Genomic DNA, 20,046 nt, shown 5'->3' with positions numbered 1-20,046 from the left:
ACCAGTAATAGAAGAAACTCCAATCCTATCCACTCCGATATAGCCAAACGTCCGGCGTCTTGGCGAATCCATCACAGACTGGGCTTATCGACCCTGACATCCATATCGAACATCTGTAATAGAAGAAACTCCAATTCTATCCACTTCGATACAGCCAAACCTCGATGACAATGTGCAATGGGCAGTGACGATTCCATCACAGTCAGGCACCTCTGTCACGAGATCAAATGTGTACGACTAGGCACATCCGCCTATGACTCAACACATACATTGTCTATAAATCTATAGACCAAATATATCAATCATATTCAATTGCAAATAACAATGCAATAACATAAAGTATGTGATTTTGGGAAACTCAAGTCGAATCCAACTCGAGTTGTGCAATCCCGCATCAACATCAATTTATACCTTTCGTTTCGTTATGTCGATCAGACTCTGTCGAAGTCTCGAACTCACTGCCTATCAATATCCATCTGGCAACAACAATATCAATATACTGTATCAAGGTATAACTCAAATCAAAACCTGTTCTGATCGATACCACTCTACTGATGTTTCAACGGCATAGTAATACAGTCTCGATAATCTCGTCAATTTCAATATCACAGATAAAATATCACGAGACATAATCGATATCGATACAACTCATAATTCCAGCAATAACAGATCATAATCTCAAATATGTACAATCTCAATCATATCATTTCAGAAAATCATAACAATTACATAAACTGTATGTTCTTCGATCTAACTTCAATTATATACTGATCAGTATACCCAGAACACATAATATCAGTCAAATCACAATTCCCCCTATATCATAATTTCAAACGCTATCAGAATTCAATAAAACTTACGTCCCGTTGTAGCTGTCGTCGCTAGGAACTCGATACTGAAGTCAGATTTCAAATCAAATGACCAGATCATAAATTAGAACTTGAGCTTTCCTCGGCAGCTCGTTTCCCTTCCTTTTTCATTCTTAAGGCTAAGGATTGATATGTATAGATATATATATACACACATTGCATGCAAGGGAAAGTGGCTTATCTTTGGTGCAACACGTCTCGCGCATATGCGCGAGACACAATTTCTCAGCGCGTGTCTCGGCAGCTCGCGCATATGCGCGCCTCCTCGCCGCGCATATGCGCGCCTCCATCCAACTTCTCTGGACATTTACTTTGGTTACTTGACACCTCGCGCATATGTGCGCCCTCACGCCGCGCATATGCGCGGGGTCTTCTGCCAAACCCGCGCATGTGTGCGCACCAGATCGCGCATGTGCGCGGATGGCATCTCCCTAGCACATATTTCGCGTCTTTTCTCGTCTTTCTCGGTCTGATTCATTCCGTCTATAATCACATCAATTAATCACTAAATCATTTCAGATTAACAGGATAAATTTCTCGGGCCTTACATCTTTTTTCATACGTCTCCACCAGAATTGAGGTCTCAATATCAAATACATCTTTCGGTCTCCAGGGTGAATACTGTATGATAAAGATAAAAATTGTATATTAATTAAATGTTTTATAATATAATTATATAGTTTTTGTTTTATTAAATGTTTAAATATTATATGTTTTATAATAAATTGTACAAAATATAAGTTGTTGTGTAATTATAAGTTTTTACTATTTTTTTACAGGTTCGATAAAACAAGAATAAACTAGGCGTTGCAAATAGGATTAAGATGATTCTTGGACCTGTAGAAAGTTGATGTTAATATCTACAATATTGGTGGCAAGCATGAGATGAAAATCCTCTCACAATTAGGATCAAATTAAGCAACAAATAAAGTTATCAAAGGAGTGACAGTTTTACCATGCTCTAGTATTTTGACCATATCTCTCAAATTACTTGGTCAAATGGTTAAAAAAAATACCACAATTCAAACAACTCAGATATCTACATGTTTTATTTTATGTGGAAAAAAAAATTCAGATGGGAAGATTTTCAAAAGTGATGTGTATTAAAATATTAATTTCTTGGAACACCAATGAAGATTTATGTGTAAAAAATAATATTTTATTTGTGGTTGTCTCCCCAAATTTGGCTATAAATAGGGGTGCATTGTAATGTATTGAGATATCCCTCATTTTTATGAACAAACCTTTGAATTCATAATATTTCTCTCTTTGTTTTTCCTTTATTTCTTCATTTAAATATAATTAGCATGTTAAATTCATATTCAAAGTTTTACATTTTGAATAATGAGTAGCTAACTTCCCAAAGTTGAGATGAAAAGGTGAAACTATTGGCATGATAATAAGGTTATTAAAAGATAAGAATCTATGTTTTATATTATTTAATCATTATTTATTGTTTATGTTATATTTATTTCTTTAAGTATTATTATACCTACTTATAAGTGGGAGTTTTGATTTATTGTTGCTATATGTTACACTAAATTCTTGGAACAATTTAAATGTTAGTTTGGTATTACCAACCATTTAAAGTGGATGCCTTGATTTATTATATGATTATATCATAATATTAATTTCTTGGTACCATTCAAATGTTTGTTTGGTTTTACCAACCATTTAAAGTGGATGCCTTGATTTATTATTTATTATTATCATAGTATTAATTTCTTGGTACCATTTAAATGTTTGTTTGGTTTTACCAACCATTTAAAGTGGGAACCTTGATTTAATGTTTACAAATATATATATAGCACAATAAATACTTGACAACATTTACAAGTTTTGGTATATATTATATACTTATAAGATAATAATACATAACATAATAAAATATGATTATTTAATATATATTGGAACCATTTTATTAAGTGGATTTCAATAATGTTCATTAATGTTAACTTTATTAAAATACCAAGAGTGGATCCTTTAATCTCAACTACTTAAATTAAAATTTGAACAATTAAAAATTATCAATTAAAGATTCAAACCATTAAAGAAAAAAAAAAACAAAAACAAAAATAAAAAGACATTGTAGTGGACTTTTAATTACCTTAGCTTCCATGTGGATACGATATTCGGACTCACCGAATTATACTACTTGTTGACAACCTGCTCTTGGGAGTGCAACAATCAAAGTCGCAACAAGTTTTTGGCGCCGTTGCCGGGAAGTATAATTTAATTTCAATTCTATTTAATTTTGTTTATAGTTTATTTTTCTTTATTTGAATTTTTATTGCTTTTGTGTGTTTTTATTCTTTTGCATTTGCATTTGCATGAGCATTTGGTCACGTACACTTAGTGGTCGAATCATTCGAAATAACCCTTTATTTTTACAAAACATGGCGGAAGAACCCATCCAAGGAAATGAAGATGAAATTCAATCTCAACATGATCATGATAGACGAAGAACACTTAGAGATCACATGAATCCTACACGTACTAGTGCACCTTCATGTCTATTTTTCCCCCTGATGCATCTCATTTCAATTTTAAGCCTGGTATTATCCAACTTTTACCCAATTTTCATGGCTTAGATTCTGAAAATCCATACATGCATTTACGAGAGTTTGAAGAAGTGTGCAACACATATAATGATCTAAATTGTAGCATAAACACCATTCGACTTAAGCTTTTTCCTTTTTCTTTAAAAGATAAAGCTAAAACTTGGCTACAAAATCTTAGATCGGGATCCATTCGAACTTGGGATGAATTGCAACAACAATTTTTGAAAATGTTTTTTCCATCTCATAGAACAAATTCTTTCAAAAGGCAAATCATCACTTTCACTCAAAAACAAGGAGAAACTTTTTATCAGTGTTGGGATAGATACAAAGAATTGCTTAATCTTTGTCCACATCATTGTTATGAAATTTGGAGAGTTGTTTCTCAATTTTATGAAGGCTTAACACCTAAAGATAGGCAAATGGTTGAATTTATATGTAATGGAACATTTGAAGATAAAGATCCAAATGAGGCAATTGAGTATCTCAATTCATTAGCTGAAAATGCTCAAAATTGGGACACTATAGGTACAATCGAACCATCAAACATGATTCAATCTCCCACATATTGTGGAGGTATGTACACCCTCAAAGATGAACATGATCTCCAAGCTAGATTTACCTCTTTGGCAAGAAAAGTTGAGGCACTTCAATTGAAAAAAAATGGTCAATTAAAAGCTATTCAAGAAATTGCGTGTCACATCTGTGATACAAGTGATATTTTTACAGAAGATTGTCCCACTTTGCCCTCTTTTAAAGAATGTCTTCCATGAACAAGTCAATGTTTTGAACAATTTCAAAAGGCCAAATTTTGAACAATTTTCTCAAAATTACAATCCAGGTTGGCGAAATCATCCAAATTTTAGTTGGAGGAATGATAATGCTGCACAATTTCCGCAACCACATTTTCAAACTCAACAAAATTTTCAAAATTATGCACCTTATGTTCCTCCACCTAAAAGAAATTTGGAAGATTTAGTGAATTCTTTCATTGCAAAGCAAGAGTCTATCAATACTCAAACTGCACAAACCATGACAGATTTGAAAGATACTCTTGCTAAATTTGCATCTGCACTTAATGTTCATGAAAAAGGTAAATTTCCTTCACAACCACAGCCTAATCCCAAGGATCATCATTCACAAACTGGAACTTCTGGAACTCAACCGATGGATCAGGTAAAATTTGTTATTACCCTTCGAAGTAGTAAGGTTGTGGAAAAATCCATTCCTGAACCTTGTGAAGATGATGATAAATCAACTCCAAAGGGTAAGGATGTGGACCCCATAACTTGCGAAGAGGAGGTTCAACAGACAGTGTCACCACCATTCCCTCATGCATTGAAAAATACAAAAAAATCAAATTTGAATTCTGATATATATGATATTTTTAAACAAGTAAAAGTTAATATTCCTTTATTAGATGCAATAAAACAGGTACCATCATATGCCAAATTTTTGAAAGACTTGTGCACTGTGAAAAGAAAATTGAATGTGAAAAAGAAAGCATTTTTAGCCGAACAAGTAAGTGCAATTATTCAAAATAATAATATTTTGAAATACAAAGACCCTGGTTCTCCTACTATTTCATGTATTATTGGAGAACGAAAGATTAAAAAAGCCTTGCTTGATCTTGGAGCTAGTGTGAATTTACTTCCATATTCAGTTTATCAAGAACTTAATCTAGGCGAGTTAAAATCTACTTCGGTAACACTTTTACTTGCCGATAGATCTGTTAAAGTGCCAAGAGGTATGGTAGAAGACGTGTTGGTCCAAGTTGATAACTTTGTATATCCTATCGATTTCATAGTTTTAGATACATAACCTATCGAAGCTTGTAATGCAATTCCTGTAATTCTGGGTCGTCCATTTTTAGCAACTTCTAATGCTCTTATAAATTTCAGGAATGGAATAATGAAGTTGTCATTTGATAACATGACCTTGGAGCTCAATGTTTTAATCTTTGTAAGCAACCACATGACAAAGGAGATGAAAGTGAAGATGAAAATCTTATTGAAACTCTTGTGGAAGAAAACATTCAAGAAGGGAGTACTCGTGATCAATTAGATATTTGTTCAATTGAAACTGTTAAAGAAAATATTGAAATTGATCTTGATGATTTTATCAGGTATCACTCGTTACCAGGATCAGAGAAAGAATTTGAGGCAAAATATGAGAACAAAGACGAACCACCCATATTGGAGTTAAAACCCTTGCCAGAAGAATTGAAGTATGCATTTCTTGGAGAAGATGAAACATATCCGATAGTAATTTCTTCCAAACTAGCAAGTGATCAAGAAGGTAAATTAGTTGATATGCTTAAAAGACATAAAAATGCAATTGGTTGGACACTAAAGATCTCAAGGGCATTAATCCACTAATTTGCACTAACAAAATTCACTTAGAAGAAAATGCAAAAACATCTCAACAACCCCAAAGGAGATTAAATCCACACATGAAAGATGTTGTGAAAACTGAAGTTCTCAAACTACTTGATGTTGGGATTATCTACCCTATTTCTGATAGTAAGTGGGTAAGCCCAACACAAGTAGCTCCAAAAAAAATCTTGCATCACGGTGATAAAAAATGAAAAAGGTGAATTGTTAACAAGTCGAGTCTCATCTAGTTGGCGGATGTGTATTGATTATAGAAAATTAAATGACGCCACTAGAAAAGATCATTTTCCATTACCATTTTTGGATCAAATTTTAGAAAGAGTAGCAGGTCATCCATACTACTGTTTTCTTGATGGATATTCAGGTTATTATCAAATTCCCATTGCACTCGAAGATCAAGATAAAACTACATTCACATGTCCTTTTGGAACATTTGCATTTAGAAGGATGCCATTTGGATTATGCAATGCCCCAGCAACATTTCAAAGATGTATGCTAAGCATTTTTAGCGATATGGTTGAAAATTGTTTGGAGATTTTCATGGATGATTTAACTGTTTTTGGGAATACATTTGATAAATGTCTTGAAAATATGGAAAAAGTTTTAAAAAGATGCGAGGAAAAAGGTCTTATTTTAAATTGGGAAAAATGTCATTACATGATTACTTCTGGGATTGTTTTGGGACATGTCGTGTCATCTCATGAAATTGAAGTTGATAAAGCCAAAGTTGATGTCATTGCCAATTTACCCCCTCCAAAATCCATTAAAGAAATTCGCTCATTTTTGGGAGATGCTGGATTTTATAGGAGGTTTATAAAGGACTTTAGTTCAATCTGTAAACACATTTGTAACCTCTTAACAAAAGACACTGCATTTGAGTGGACTCAAGACTGTCAAAATGCTTTTGATAAAATCATTCGACATTTAGCATCAGCTCCTATCATGCAACCTCATGATTGGTCTTTACCATTTTAAATCATGTGCGATGCGAGTGATTATGCAGTAGGTGCAGTACTGGGTCAAAGAAGAAACTGTAAGCATTACGTGATATATTATGCAAGTAGAACTTTAAACAATGCTCAAATGAATTACTCCACAACTGAAAAAGAACTACTTGTTGTAATATTTGCATTAGATAAATTTCGTTCTTATTTGATTGGATCAACGACTATTGTGTTTACTGATCATTCTGCTATTAGATATTTGTTGACCAAATAGGATGCAAAGCCACGACTGATACGATGGATGTTGTTGCTCCAAGAATTTGACATTGTGATCAAAGATAAAAAAGGAACTGAGAATGTCGTAGCCGATCATTTATCGAGACTAGTAACAGGATCATCTTGTGAAATGACACCAATTAACGATAATTTTCCTGATGAACATCTATTTTCAGTTACTATTACACCTTGGTTCGCTAACATAGTAAATTTTCTTGTGACAGGAAAAATGCCACCGCAATGGAGTTCCCAAGATAAAAGAAAATTTTTGAATGAGGTAAAAAACTTTTATTGGGATGATCCGTATCTGTTCAAGTATTGTCCAGATCAAATTTTTCGACGTTGCATATCCGACAATGAGGTAAGTAGTGTCATTAAATTTTTTCATTCAGAAGCATGCGGAGGACATTTTTCTTCAAAGAAAACAGCTGCAAAAATCTTGCAGTATGGATTTTATTGGCCCACTTTGTTTAAAGACACCCACGAAATCTTTAAGATCTGTGAAAATTGTCAAAAATTGTGTGCGATTTCAAAAAAAACATGATGTCTTTGAATCCTATCATTGAAATTAAAATCTTTGACTGTTGGGGAATTGATTTTATGGGATCTTTTTCACCGTCGTTTGATACTTGTATATTTTAGTTGCAGTTGATTATGTTTCCAAATGGATAGAGGCAATTCCATGTCGAACAAATGATCATAAAATCGTCATCAAATTTTTGAAAGAAAATATTTTTAGTAGATTTGGAATTCCTCGAGCCATGATAAGTGATGGGGGAACTCACTTTGTTAATAAACCATTTGCTTCATTAATGAAAAAATAAGGTATTACTCACAAAGTAACTACTATTTATCATCCTCAAACAAATGGACAAGTTGAATTAGCTAATAGGGAGATAAAAAAAATTTTGGAAAAAACTGTTAACTCAAATAGAAAAGATTGGTCTCTGCGACTTAATGATGCACTTTCGGCATATCGAACAGCTTTTAAAACATCATTGAATATGTCTCCCTATAGGTTGGTTTACGGAAAACATTGTCATTTGCCTGTGGAATTGGAACATAAAGCTTATTGGACGATCAAAACTTTTAATTCAAGCATGGATGATTGCAACAAATTGCCCAAATTGCAACTTAATGAACTTGATGAACTAAGAAATGATGCGTATGAGAATTCAAGGATTTATAAAGCAAAAATCAAATCATTTCATGATAAAACAATTCTTAAAAAATCTTTTGAGATTGGTAAAAAAGTTTTGCTTTAAAATTCTCGACTTCACATATTCCCAGGAAAGTTACGATCAAGATGGACAGGCCCATATGTTGTAAAGCATGTGTATCCTTATGGAGCTGTGGATATTGAAAATCCTAAAAATGGTGATGTTTTTAAAGTGAATGGACAAAAACTTTAACCATTTTTGGAAAATGAAATCTTTCAGGAAGAGTTTATTTCCCTTTCTGATCCTTAAATTTTTATGTTGCATTTAATTTTGTTTGTTTTTATTTCAGGTTTCCTTAATCTTTTTATTTTCCCGGTTAAATGACGGATAACGGTACTCCGTGACTCTCATAGTCGGTTAAATCAGTTTCCCACAATTGCTGATACAAAATAAAAAAAAATAATTTCTCAAAAATTTGTAAATATTTTCCTTCTATTTCTGAAAATGTTCTAAGAAAAATTAATGCAGGTAGGTGTGAAAGATTGAGATTGTTAATGCAAAAAGGAATTCCAGAAGATATTCGTCTTGTAATAGAAGATAAGGTCCGATTAGGAGGAGAAGTTCCACAATCATTGCTCATTCGATATTTGTCTGGATTAGGAAAAAGCATTTATGCGAAAAAACAAAGGGCCAAAAGGTTAGGGGTTTGTCATAAGTGTGCAAGATGGACTTGTGACAAACGATGCAGATCTTTGGGATGTGTTTCCGATAACAGAGAAAATAAAATTGGTTTCATTAAAAATGGGCTGAGTAAGGAGTCTTTAGATAACATCTTATTGACTCTTGAGACGCATTCTAGTGGACATGTGCAAATTGAACTTCTTCGTTTATGGAAACTGTGACACCTCTGACCGATTTTAATAAAATAGCAGCGGAATGAATTTAAAATTTTTCTTTAAAGGGAGGAAGGATTCAAAATACATTTCCAATATATACACCATCAAAAGAATATACATGATCCAAAAAGTGTTGCGTCAAAATACAAAATATCATTTTGATCATGTATAACAAAATAATCTTCCACTTCCTTCCATCTCTATATGCATATGACCCCGGCTTCAATCAACGTCCTGGTTCGTCGCTCTTATCTGCATCACATGATTAATAGAAATGAGTGTAAAACTCAGCAAGTGGAACTCTTACATAGCAATGTACATAGCATACTCTGTAAAACATGGCTTAAAAAAAAACATTAAATATCATCAACTCTGAATCATGAATAACATAGCAATAATATAACAATAAGATGGTATCTTACTTTGCTCTGTTGGATTGATATCTAATATTGTATCTCTGTCTCTGTACCTATATCCCATCGATATAAACCGATAACTCTGAGGGATATAAGCCTATGGTCGTTGATCAACTAATTGCATGCAATCTATGACTATGTATCTATCAATCCATAAATCATTTTAAACTCTCTTTGGGGCATTTAATCAAACACTTTGTAAACTCTTTTCTCTTGTATTCTCTTTTACACAATTGAGACATTCAATTGTCTCAAATATACAATCAAGTAATTCAATACCTAATATGGATCAAATGGAAGGGAATAACATGTTAAAACCATTGAAACACAATACATATACTATCATGTGAGCACAAGAATGAGATTCCACTTACAACCAACAAGAACACCTTCAACATAAACCTTTGGTACACAACCTACACAATAAATCATATATAACACCATCACATCTCAATAATCCAACAACAATACCAATAAACCCATAAAATTAACACCATCACCAAACCCATATCATCTCCAACACCATAATAAAAAACAAACTAAACCAGAAGCTTACCTTAGCTCTTTGAACCCTCAAGAACCTTGCTCTCACCACAAACAACCAACAAGAAGCTAAAATCAAAGAGAACAAAAGAAAGAAATTAAGAACCCTAGGTCTCCCTTAGATGAAGAACCGAGAAGAAGAGAAAAAAAAATGAGAGAAATGAAGCCAACACTTCTATTAAAGCACTAAAAATCGACAAAACACGTTTATACTGTGCTGGGCGCTCGGGTGGTCATAAATTACCGCTCGGGCGCCGACGATTCTGCCCAAAACCCAAAGTTCCAGAAGTAGGGGCGCTCGGGCGGTCATAAATTACCGCTCGGGCGCCGCTCTGCGCTCCGCCACGCTAAAAATCAGCTTCAGAAACGCCTCTGCCCTTCCGAATTAGAAAAAGTTGTAAACTACAAAGTTGTAGCCCTATGTCCTTTCCTTGAATCTCTCCAAATTTCAGATCATTTAGAGGTCTGAGTAAAACGTTATGCTCAATCTCCCAACATGTGTCACTGGAGGAATGACGATACACACGACAAACTTCGGGGCGCTTTTAGCTTATCTTCCACAATGATTTGAACAAAACCCAAAACAAGAAAGTTACACCTCTATATCTTATCTAATCACTCCAATTGGCCTCATACCAATTGGCTCAACATACGAATTATCATGATTTTAATCGTAACGCCGCTACAATAGCAGTACACATAATCTATAACCAACCATACTATAAATCCTAAATCGAAACTCTGAACATCCAAACTTTACTTAAACTTGACCAAGTAGTCAATAAACATACGAAAACTTAAACCGTGCCGTACACCAAGTTTGGCTATTACAATCTCCCCTCCTTAAAGGAATTTCGTCCCCGAAATTAACGTCACTACGCAAACAACTCGGGATACTTCTCTTTCATCTCATCCTCTGGTTCCCACGTGGCTTCTTCGATCAAATGATTCCTCCAAAGGACTTTAACAATGCCAATCTCTTTGTTTCTCAACACTTTAACTTTGCGATCCAGAATCTGGACCGGAATCTCTTGGTATGTCAAATTCGGCAGTCAAATCCAATGGCTCGTGACGAAGAACATGGGAAGGATTCGCAATATACTTCCTGAGTATCGAAACATGAAAAGCATTATGAACTTTGTCAAGATCTGGCGGTAGGGCTAACCTGTAAACTTGATCACCAACTCTATCCAAGATTTCAAATGGGCCAATAAATCTCGGACTCAACTTTCCCTTCTTGCCAAACCGCATCACACCCTTGAGAGGTGCTATCTTCAAGAACACATGGTCGCCAACCTCAAACTGCAACGGTCTACGACGCACATCAGCATAACTCTTCTGTCTCGACTGCGCTGTCTTCATCCTCTCTCGAATAACAGCAACAACATCAGCTGTCTGTTGGACCAACTCTGGACCCAACATCTTCCTCTCACCAATCTCATCCCAATACAAGGGAGATCTACACTTCCTGCCATAAAGTGCTTCATACGGTGCCATGCCAATCGTCGCTTGGTAGCTATTATTGTACGTGAACTCAACCAGAGGCAATTTGGAATCCCAGCTACCTGAATAATCAATAGTACAAGCTCTGAGCATATCCTCTAAAATCTGAATAACTCTCTCTGATTGACCGTCGCTCTTGGGTGATATGTGTACTAAATGCTAACCGTGAACCCATAGCTCTGTGCAAACTCTTCCAAAACTCTGAAGTAAATCTAGGGTCACGATCAGACTCGATCGACACAGGTACACCATGAAGTCTAACAATCTCTGCTATGTACTCTTCGGCATACTGGTTCATAGAATACGTCGTCTTGACTGGAAGAAAATGCGCTGACTTGGTCAACCGATCAACAATAACCCAAATAGAGTTAAAATCTTTCTGCGTTCTGGGAAGACCAGTCACGAAGTCCATCGTAATATGCTCCCATTTCCATTGAGGAATCGGCAATGATAGCAATGTCCCAGCAGGTCTCTGGTGCTCGATCTTCACCTGCTGACAAGTTAGACACTGAGAAATAAACATGGCTATATATTTCTTCATACCTGGCCACCAATAGAGTCTACGAAGATCCTGATACATCTTGGTACCACCTGGATGTATCGAATATGGCGCGGTATGAGCCTCTGTCAAGACGTCTCTACGAATATCATCACCAGTAGGAACACAAAAACGGCCTCTAAAAGTCACTAAACCATCTCCATTCAACCCAAACTCTGAATTACCTCTCTCCTCTGTCAACTGTAAATCATTGACCTGCTCTCTACGGATCCTGTAAGTCAATGTAGCCCGAATAACCAACGCTGACAAACGAGCAATGGTCCCTGGAATCACCACTATCTTCTCTCTCTGCAATTCTAACAACAACGGCTTTTGAATCATAGAACTCAAAGAAGAACTCGACTTACGGCTCAATGCATCTGCTACAACATTTGCCTTTCCTGGGTGGTAACTAATAGTCACATCATAGTCTTTGACAAGCTCTAACCACCGCCTCTGTCGCATATTGAGTTCTTTCTGAGAAAAAAAATACTTCAAACTCTTGTGATCCGTGAAAATTTCACACTTTTCACCATATAAGTAATGTCTCCAGATTTTCAGGGCGAAAACCACAGCTGCCAGCACCAAATCGTGCGTAGGATAATTCTTCTCGTAGTCCTTCAACTGGCGAGAAGCATAGGCTATAACCTTTCCACGTTGCATCAGCACTGCACCAAGACCTTTCTTCGACGCGTCAGTATAAACAACAAAGTCCTCTGAACCACTGGGCAATACAAGTACCGGAGCTGTCGTCAATCTATCTTTCAACTCTTGAAATCCACTTTGGCAATCATTGGACCACTCAAACTTCACAGTCTTCCTCGTCAGATTGGTTAACGGCAGGGCAATCTTGGAGAAATCTGAAATAAAACGACGATAATAACCCGCCAAACCGAGAAAACCGCGTACCTCTGATACAGTGGTAGGGATAGGCCATTTCTGAATCGCCTCGATTTTCATTGGATCAACCGCTATACCATCCTTCGAGACAACATGGCCTAAGAAAGAAATCTGCTTCAACCAGAGCTCACATTTCTTCAACTTAGCATACAACCGCTTCTCTCTCAACAACTGAAGAACAACTCTGAGGTGCTCTGAATGAAGCTCTCTGGTCTTGGAATAAATCAATATGTCATCGATGAAAACAATGACAAAGCTATCCAAATACGGCTTGAACACTCGGTTCATCAGATCCATGAAGACTGAAGGAGCATTAGTCAGACCAAAAGACATCACAAGGAACTCATAATGACCGTACCTGGTCCGAAACGCCATCTTAGGGATATCAGACTCCCTAACCTTCAACTTATAATAGCCAGATCGCAGATCAATCTTCGAAAACACGGTAGCTCCTTGCAGCTGATCAAACAAGTCATCTATCCGTGGTAACGGATATTTATTCATGATAGTCACCTTGTTGATCTCTCTATAATCAATACACAGCCGCAAAGTCCCATCTTTCTTCTTGACAAATAGAACCGGAGCTCCCCAAGGCGAAGAACTCGGCCGAATGTAACCTTTATCCAAAAGATCCTGCAACTGCGTCTTCAACTCCTTCATCTCTGTAGGGGCCATTCTGTACGGAGCCTTGGAAATAGGAACCGTACCTGGAACTAGGTCAATCACAAACTCCACATCTCTGTCCGGCGGTAAACCTGGCACATCATCCTCAAAAACATCAGAGAACTCTCTCACAACATCAATATCATCAATATTCAACTTCACAATTTTATCCACATCAACAATCGAAGCCAAAACCCCATCACAACCTCTAAACAACAACTTCTTAGCCTCAAGACACGAAATAAAAGGAAGGACCAGCGAAGTACCTGCACTGCGAGCATACCTTCCTTATTGCCATCATTTGCAAATTTCACCGTCTTAGCAACGCAATCAATCACTGCACGATAGGTTGATAGCCAATCCATGCCAAGTATAATATCAAACGCAACCATCGGGATAACAATCAAGTCGGCATAAACCACTCGCTCATTAATTTGAACAGAGCACGCATACACAATAGATGTCGGGCACAACACATCCCCCGAAGGCAATACAACATTAAACTGGAGGGGAAGAACAGAAGGAACTATCCCAAAGATCTCGAAAATAGTTCAGACATAAAAGAATGAGTAGCACCTGTATCAATCAATGTCGTAGCTACTCTGCCTGAAATTAAAATAGTGCTAGAGATCACTGAAGAATCATGGTTTATACCTTCCTTCGTCATGGTGAAGATGCGTCCCTGCACCTTCTCTTTACTCGCTCCTCTTGGACAGTCTATGGCAATATGGCCTGCAGTGCCACATCGATAGCAAGTATGAGTACCAAATCTGCACTCTCCCCGATGATGTCTACTGCACTTGGGACACAAAGGCTTCTCGGGATCAAATGGAACTGCTGGTGGTTTAGGACTCGGCTCTAACTTGCCCTTCCCCTTGAAACGATCCTTTCCTCTTTGATTCGAACCCTGGCCTCTCTGAGCAATGACCTGCTGTCTCTCCTGTCTCTCTATTGCAATGTCTTTCTCATATTATTCGGCCAACAAGGCCTTAGCCACAATCTCCTTGAATGTCACGGCTTTCGACATGTTGATGTCTCTCCGGATCTCTGCTCGAAGGCCTCTAATGAAATGAGCACCTTTATCCTTGTCGTTGGAAGCAATATACGGGGCAAACAGACAGCCCTCCTCGAACTTCAGAATATACTCATCGACATTCAAACCTCCCTGTCGAAGCTCGAAGAACTCTGTCACCTTCCTAGCTCGAAGTGCAGTCTGGGAAGTACTTGTCATAGAAAAGATCAGTGAACTCTTGCCACTTCAATGCCGAAATATCCACACTAACCTTGGTAGCATTCCACCAAATGCGTGCTGCCTTGACTAACATGAACACTGCACAACTGATTCTGTCTTTGTCCCCATAGTTGAGATGATCAAAAATAGCCTCAAGTGCCTTGACCCATTCTACGGCCATCAACGGATCAGTGCTTCCTGCAAATTCCGGCGGATCCATTCTCTTGAAAGCAGTAAAGATCCCATCGGTTCCCACTACCTGAACCACTTGGCCTCTACCCTGTCCTCTACCTTGACATGTACTTTGCATACGTAGCAACTGTTGGATCTGCTCACTATGGACCTTGGCTTGCTCTTTCAACAACTTGCCGAACTCATCGACAACTCTAGAGGAAGAACTATCCTCACCCTCTGCAGCCTTTCTCTTAGGAGGCATCTATTCCTACAATGTGCTCACACAATACATATCAATAGATAACAATGAATAGATGTAGAAGAAGACATACCCGGACCGTTGAAAGTAGATGAAGTCATATGCATTGGTCAGAAGAACAGTGCTCTGATACAACTAAATGTGACACCTCTGACCGATTTTAATAAAATAGCAGCGGAATGAATTTAAAATTTTTCTTTAAAGAGAGGAAGGATTCAAAATACATTTCCAATATATATACCATCAAAAGAATATACATGATCCAAAAAGTGTTGCGTCAAAATACAAAATATCATTTTGATCATGTATAACAAAATAATCTTCCACTTCCTTCCATCTCTATATGCATGTGACCCCGGCTTCAATCAACGTCCTGGTTCGTCGCTCTTATCTGCATCACATGAATAACTGAAATGAGTGTAAAACTCAGCAAGTGGAACTCTTACATAGCAATGTACATAGCATACTCTGTAAAACATGGCTTTAAAAAAAACATTAAATACCATCAACTCTGAATCATGAATAACATAGCAAAAATATAACAATAAGATGGTATTTCTCTTTTTTCTGTTGGATTGATATCTATATAGTATCTCTGTCTCTGTACCTATATCCCATTGATATAAACCGATAACTCTGAGGGATATAAGCCTATGGTCGTTGATCAACTAATTGCATGCAATCTATGACTATGTATCTATCAATCCAAAAATCATTTTAAACTCTCTTTGGGGCATTTAATCAAACACTTTGTAAACTCTTTTCTCTTGTATTCCCTTTTTCACAATTGAGACATTCAATTGTCTCAAATATACAATCAAGTAATTCAATACCTAATATGGATCAAATGGAAGGGAATAACATGTTAAAACCATTGAAAAATAATACATATACTATCATGTGAGCACAAGAATGAGATTCCACTTACAACCCACAAGAACACCTTCAACATAAACCCTTGGTACACAACCTACACAATAAATCATATATAACACCATCAACAGCTCAATAATCCAACAACAATACCAATAAACCCATAAAATTAACACCATCACCAAACCCATATCATCTCCAACACCATAATCAAAAACAAACTAAACCAGAAGCTTACCTTAGCTCTTCGAACCCTCAAGAACCTTGCTCTCACCACAAACAACCAACAAGAAGCTAAAATCAAAGAGAACAAAAGAAAGAAATTAAGAACACTAGGTCTCCCTTAGATGAAGAACCGAAAAGAAGAGAAAAAAAATAAAAGAAATGAAGCCAACACTTCTATTAAAGCTCTAAAAATCGACAAAACACGTTTATACTGTGCTGGGCGCTCGGGCGGTCATAAATTACCGCTCGGGCGCCGACGATTCTGCCCAAAGCCCAAAGTTCCAGAAGTAGTGGTGCTCGGGCGGTCATAAATTACCGCTCGGGCGCCGCTCTGCGCTCCTCCACGCTAAAGATTGCTTCAGAAACGCCTCTTCCCTTCCGAATTAGAAAAAGTTGTAAATTACAAAGTCTATGGCTTTCCTTGAATCTCTCCAAATTTCAGATCATTTGGAGGTCTGAGTAAAAATTTATGCTCAATCTTCCAACATGTGTCACTGGAGGAACGACGATACACACGACAAACTTCGGGGCGCTTTTGGCTTATCTTCCACAATGATTTGAACAAAACCCAAAACAAGAAAGTTAAACCTCTATGTCTTATCTAATCACTCCAATTAGGCCTCATACAAATTGGCTCAACTTACGAATTATCATGAATTTAATCGTAACGCCGCTACAATATCACTACACATCATCTATAACCAACCATACTATAAATCCTAAATCGAAACTCTGAACATCCAAACTATACTTAAACTTGACCAAGTAGTCAATAAACATACGAAAACTTAAACCGTACCGTACACCAAGTTTGGCTATTACAGAAACAATTTCAAGATGAGCGTCATAGTCTTGGGAATCCGACTAAAAAAGACCATGTTTGCCAATTTATAAGAAAATTGGATGGGAAGCATATCCTCGACTCATAGAAGGCGTTGAAGCCGTTTCTGGACGTAAAATCAGAGGAAAATTGTGAGCCACAATCACACTACTGTTTATATGCATGTGTGTCATTATTATTTTTACTGTTTATTCTGATTATTCTGCTTACAGCTATGACCCATAATTTTGTCATGATAATATATTACCCCTATAAAATCTCTCATCTTTTTCTCTATTTTCGCAGACCAAAAAGAAAGTAAAAACATGGTTGGATCCTCTGCACAAACATTGAAAAATATTTGTGTATTTTGTAGGTCGATTTCTGGAAAAAATGAAGTATTTGTAGAAGCAGCGAATAATCTTGGAAAGATATTGGCTAAGAGAAAAATTCACTTGGTATATGGGAGAGGTAATATTGGGTTAATGGGATCTGTTTCAACATCTGCTCATCTTGGAGGTAGTCAGGTTTTAGGTATTATTCCTACAGCTTTAGCTGAAGGAAATATTACAGGTGTTACGATTGGGGAGGAATTAAAAGTTTCTTCTATGTATGAAAGAATCACCAAAATGATTGAAAATTTTGATGCTTTTATCGCACTACCAGGTGGTTTTGGTACATTAGAAGAAATTTTTCACACTGTTTCTTGGGCACAACTTAATATCCATGATAAACCTGTGGGCTTGTTGAATATCAATAATTATTATGACAGTTTGTTGACATTTCTTGATAAAGCTGTGGAACAGAATTTCATTTCAGAAAATTCACGACGGATGCTCATTTGTGCTTCGACTGCCGACCAATTAATTGATGATTTGGAAGCTTTTGTTCATAAGCCTGATCCGATGATAACAAATATCAATTGGTCGCAATCAAGCAGTAAGAAAAGAAAGTTGGATCATTGATTCAAAAATCGTGGATTGGTTTGCGTTTGTTTCAGTTTGTTATCTTCAATAAAATTCCAGGTGATATCTCTTTCATTATGTACTCTTTATTAATAGTTATTTTGACATTAGGGACAATGTCATATTCTTATTGGGGGAGAACAAACTTAAAAATTAAAAAAAAATAATTAAAAAAATTATTTTAAAATAAAATTATGTAAAATTATTTTAAAATAAAAACATGTTTATTGTTTGTATCTTAGTAATTTTTGCAAGAATATCATACATTACATGTTTAAAAGGTTTAGATTAGAAATTGTAATAATCTATCTAAGGATATTTAAATTTTTATTTGAAAAAAAAAGTCAATTTTAATATTTTGATCACTATAAAAATATGATTTATGAAATCTTTTTGAATGATTAACCATTGTAATAAAATCAGTTATTAAAGTATATGGCCCAAGATATACCTGATAAGAGTGCCTAAATTTTTTAAACTCACACATATTTTGTGAGCGAGTGGAGAGGATTGAGAAAACAGCTTGCGAGCCTTTATTGATCATCAGAGAGGCTATCTATTGTTTAGATCTTGTGTTCTTATTTTGAAAAAAAAAATTGATATTTCCTTAAAAAAAAAAATTTGAAGATTTATGTAATTTCTAAGTTATATGCTGCGACTCATTTATCTCTCATAAAAATACAAATAAAAAAAGGAAAAAAAAAGAAAGAAAGAGAGAAATACATTGTACAAATTAAATAAATATGTGGTCAAGAAGCATAAACTTAGTCTGATTCCATGATGTAAAAAAAATAAGGAAAAAAATATATAATAAGAACAACTGGATTTTGAATCTATGGATTTCCTATCTTTTGATTAGTTTGGCTCGTTTGTCTGTCTGCATTCTGTAAACCATTTTCCTGAGCATTTATCTGTATTCCAACACCATGAGAGAAATCATTCCCATAAATTGAAACACTTATTAACCTGTGAGGATATGGAGTTGAGACTCTTAGTAGGAATTTCTGAAGGCCATGTACATTTAACTACTTGAAAATAAGCTTTGAATTGATCAGTTCATATTATTTCATAAATTATAATTATAATGATCTTGATATTATTTTGACAATTTTTCAAATTTAATTTAAATACTTGGATAGTTCTGTTTACATTTCTATTTAAATTAATCAATATGTTTTGTGTTGCTATTAACGCTTAAATTGCTAGGAACTAGCAATAAGCTGGTTGGGAAGTGTGATAAAGATAAAAAAGTGTATATTAATTAAATGTTTTATAATATAAATATATAGTTTTTGTTTTATTAAATGTTTAAATATTATATGTTTTATAATAAATTGTATAAAATATAAGTTGTTGTGTAATTAGAATTTTTTACTATTTTTTACAGGTTCGATAAAACAAGAATAAACTTGGCGTTGCAAATGGGATTATCATGATTCTTGGACCTGTAGAAAGTTGACGTTAATATCTACAATATTGGTGGCAAGCATGAGATAAAAATCTTCTCACAAGTGGGATCAAATTAAGCAACAATTAAAGTTACCAAAGAAGTTGCAGTTTTACCATGCTCTAGTATTTTGACCATATCTCTCAATTTACTTAGTCAAATGGTTAAAAAAAAATACCCCAATTCAAACAACTCAGATATCTACATGTTTTATTTTATGTGGAGAAAGAAAATTCAGATGGGAAGATTTTCAAAAGTGATGTGTATTAAAATATTAATTTCTTGGAACACCAATGAAGATTTATGTGTAAAAAATAATATTTTATTTGTGGTTGTCTCCCCAAATTTGGCTATAAATAGGGGTGCATTGTAATGTATTGAGATATCCCTCAT

At 35.6% G+C, this 20,046-nt stretch overlaps 1 pseudogene; it reads left to right on the top strand.

Annotated features, from left to right (window-relative positions):
* The first annotated feature begins 1,693 nt into the window (after positions 1-1,693).
* Positions 1,694-20,046, top strand: part of LOC142507971 (uncharacterized) — a 35,240-nt pseudogene continuing 16,887 nt past the window's right edge.

This window comes from Primulina tabacum, chromosome 1, assembly GCF_025594145.1.
Source record: "Primulina tabacum isolate GXHZ01 chromosome 1, ASM2559414v2, whole genome shotgun sequence".
Taxonomy (NCBI): Eukaryota; Viridiplantae; Streptophyta; class Magnoliopsida; order Lamiales; family Gesneriaceae; genus Primulina; species Primulina tabacum.
Note: the sequence above shows the minus strand (reverse complement) of the source record. Positions and strands in the feature narration are given on the sequence as shown.